Source organism: Diaphorina citri, unplaced genomic scaffold, assembly GCF_000475195.1.
Source record: "Diaphorina citri unplaced genomic scaffold, Diaci psyllid genome assembly version 1.1 scaffold4477, whole genome shotgun sequence".
NCBI classification, from domain to species: Eukaryota; Metazoa; Arthropoda; class Insecta; order Hemiptera; family Psyllidae; genus Diaphorina; species Diaphorina citri.
The window spans coordinates 6,767-10,536 of NW_007381875.1; the positions used below are offsets into that span (position 1 = coordinate 6,767).

The 3,770-nt window shown below is 41.8% G+C and overlaps 1 pseudogene; it reads right to left on the minus strand.

Annotated features, from left to right (window-relative positions):
* Positions 1 to 22: 22 nt before the first annotated feature.
* Positions 23 to 3,142, minus strand: LOC103521069 (annotated as a pseudogene).
* Positions 3,143 to 3,770: the final 628 nt, after the last annotated feature.

The following is a 3,770-nucleotide window of genomic DNA, read 5'->3' on the forward strand; positions in this document are numbered from 1 at the left end:
AATAGAATAGAATAGAATTTACCTTCGCCTCGCTTATACCCAAACGGACTGACCATGTCTTTGACACCATCAAAAGCGCCTCCCTTCAACACGGGCGCTGCCACGCGTGCTTCATCATCCATCGGTATTTGCTGCATAAGATGTGCTATATCTTCTGATAACATTTTGTCTACCACCTGTAACACAAAACAGGTGTGATATGCACACATGTTTAATTAGATATGTTAAATATATGTTGTATATTGGCAAACGAAAAGAAAGAGTGCCACTTCCCGAGGTATCTGCTACAAAAGATGTGCTATATCTTCCGCCAGCATTTTGTCCGACACCTGTAAAACACAAAACGGGTGTTAAAAATGTTAACCATCTGTTGTAAATTGGAAGAAAAAGTGTCACATCTCTCGGTATTTGCTGCATTAGATGTGCTATATCTTCCGCTAACATTTTGTCCACCACCTGTAACACAAAACAGGTGTTAAATATGTCAACCATCTGTTGTAAGACATCATAATAATTTTATTGATTTCTTTCTTAATTTCTCTCAACATCTCTCTTTTATTCCCTCCAAGTACTTGTGTACTTTTTTACGGACAAACTTTTCTTATATATATTTCACTTTATATTTCACTGTCGTCAGTGAGATGTTAATCATGTAATATCTTAATTCTGTTGTTGTTGTTGTTGTTGTTTTCAAATGCTCGGAGTTGACTATTAGGTCATTTTCCCTCGTGCATCCCAATACTTTGCTACCAAGTTGTCGTTGTTTGAAAGGCCAGGACATATTAATAAATGTTCTGCGTTCAATACCTTAATTCTAATTTTTATACTTTAATAGTGGATTTCACCAATGACTTAATGAGAGATTTAACTAATGGGAGAATTTTTAATAATACAAGAAGGATATTTTACTAATCCAAAAGGGAGTTTTTAATAATCCAAAAAGGAGTTTTTAGTGATCCAAAAAGGAGGAGATTGTAAAAACTCCTGTTTGGATGAATAACAACTCCTTTTTAGATGGTTAAAAATTCTCCCATTAGTGAAATCTCTCATTAAGTCATTGGTGAAATCCACCATAATGCTAATATCTCAATTCTAATTTTGTCGTTTAGTTCTTTTAGTTTATTTGGTATCGCAGGACAAACATTATGTTCTATTCTATATTACCTCGATCAGACGTGGCCTCAGGGTTTGGAACTTGGTGAAGTCGTGATGTTGTAGAAGCTCTTGCATCTTTTCCACCTTAGGAAAATCACCTGCAACAGAATGATCAATAAAGAGGTATCTTGTTATTTTTCACTGTCAAAAGTTTATTGGAAAATGGAAATTGCTTGCCGAAGAGGCACTTAATAATGTTGTCATATCCACAAAAAGGCTCTGCAGTAGGCAGTACCAAAATCTTTATAAATAAAATTAGAGAACCTTTTTAATTATCAATAGGAACGTAGAGATTTTTTTACATCTGAAACGAGAACCCTACAGGTTAAATTCGGTGACTGTGGACATCAAATGGATGGGTGACTTGGGTAAGATCTGATATTCGCGTTGGATCTGCTTATATATCTCGTCCAATTTCTTCATTAGTTCCTTCTTCTTACCAAAAACTGAAGTGACTTACTGGTCACCCAGGTTAAATTCGGTGACTGTGGACATGAAATGGATGGGTGACTTACCCGGTGAGATCTGGTATTCGCGCGGAGGGGCACTTAGTAATGCTAAAGAGGCTATCCATATCCATAAAGAGGCTCTGCTGTACCGCAATAACTTTTAAATCTGAAACGAGAACCCTACAGGTTAAATTTGGTAACTGTGGACACCAAATGGATGGGTGACTTACCCGGTGAGATCTGATATTCGCGTTGGATCTGCTTATATATCTCATCCAATTTCTTGATGAGTTCCTTCTTCTTATCAAAAACTAAAGTGACTTACTGGTCACCCAGGTTAAATTCGGTGACTGTGGACATGAAATGGATGGGTGACTTACCCGGTGAGATCTGGTATTCGCGTTGGATCTGCTTGTATATCTCATCCAATTTCTTGATGAGTTCCTTATTCTTACCAAAAACTAAAGTGACTTACTGGTCACCCAGGTTAAATTCGGTGACTGTGGACATCAAATGGATGGGTGACTTACCCGGTGAGATCTGGTATTCGCGTTGGATCTGCTTATATATCTCATCCAATTTCTTGATTAGTTCCTTCTTCTTACCAAAAACTAAAGTGACTTACTGGTCACCCAGGTTAAATTCGGTGACTGTGGACATCAAATGGATGGGTGACTTACCCGGTGAGATCTGATATTCGCGTTGGATCTGCTTGTATATCTCATCCAATTTCTTGATAAGTTCCTTCTTCTTGCCCTCCTTACCAAAAACTGACGGCATGTCTTTGCGAAGTGCGGATATAATGTAGGCTTGAACCTGAAAACAGATGTCGAAGATTTATTCAGAGAGAAGATATCAGGAAAAAAAGATGAATACCCCGTTTTTATCTCGTAGCAATCACAACTGCTAAATTAGACTCTTGTGGTAAGGAAAGCTTCCAAGGGCAGTGAGGCAGTTGGAATGATTAAGAAAGTCGATTTGGCGAGGTTTAAACAGGCCGCCTGTAGTCTAGGTGTCCAATCGAAGAGGTGGCTACCCCACAAACGCTTCTCTGGTGGGTGTCCAATCTAGGGGGTGTCTACCCTACGAGGGCTACTCGGGTTTGAAGAGGATCTTGAAGGCTGACGGTCCAAGGCCGAATATTGAAAGCGTTCCGCGGTGTTGGGAGTTCAAGGGGGCTTTTATTCGGCCACTTTCCTCTATTTTTCCTTTTTTTTACTCTTCTCCGATTCTCCTTTCTTAGTTTCCTGGAAAAAGATCAATAGTGCATATTCGTGTTGGATCTGCTTATATATCTCATCCAATTTCTTGATTAGTTCCTTATTCTTACAAACTAAAGTGACTTACTGGTCACCCAGGTTAAATTTGGTGACTGTGGACATCAAATGGATGGGTGACTTACCCGGTGAGATCTGATATTCGCGTTGGATCTGCTTGTATATCTCATCCAATTTCTTGATAAGTTCCTTTTTCTTGCCCTCTTTACCAAACACTGACGGCATGTCTTTGCGAAGTGCGGATATAATGTAGGCTTGAACCTGAAAACAGAATTAGATGTCGAAGATCTATTCAGAGAGAACGGGGAAAGAAAGATCAAAGATGACCCTTGGGCTGGGGCGGGAAGGAGTGCTTGGCCCGCGGGGAAAGAAAGATCACTGAAGACCCTTAGACTGACGCGGGAAGGAGTGCTTCGGCCGCGGAGAAAGAAAGATCAAGGGAGATCCTTAGACTGGGGCGGGCAGGAGTGCTCGCGCCGCGGGGAAAAAAAGATCACTGAAGACCCTTAGGGTGGGGCGGGAGGAGGAGCTTGACCCGCGCGGAAATTGGTATCGACGACCGTCTAGCTGGCGCGGGGGAGAGGTCCCTCGGGCGCGAAGAAACGCAGACCTAGGCTGGTGTTCTGGTTGGCGGAGAGCGGAGCTTTGTCCGCGGGGAGGACAACGATCTGGGGTAAGGAAATTTGACCGGCGAGAGAAGCTGATCACGGGGGAAGGAGAAGGCCCGGACGGGGGGTTTTCAACTACGCGGGAGAGAGTTGACCACTTCGGGCTGGACAGATTTACTTGCCAAAAAGAACGGGAACCGGGCAGTTTTCAGCGGAATGAAATTTTCTGTAGCCAGAACTTCTTCTGTCGCTAAAAAATTGGTAACTCAGGGCTTCTCTTC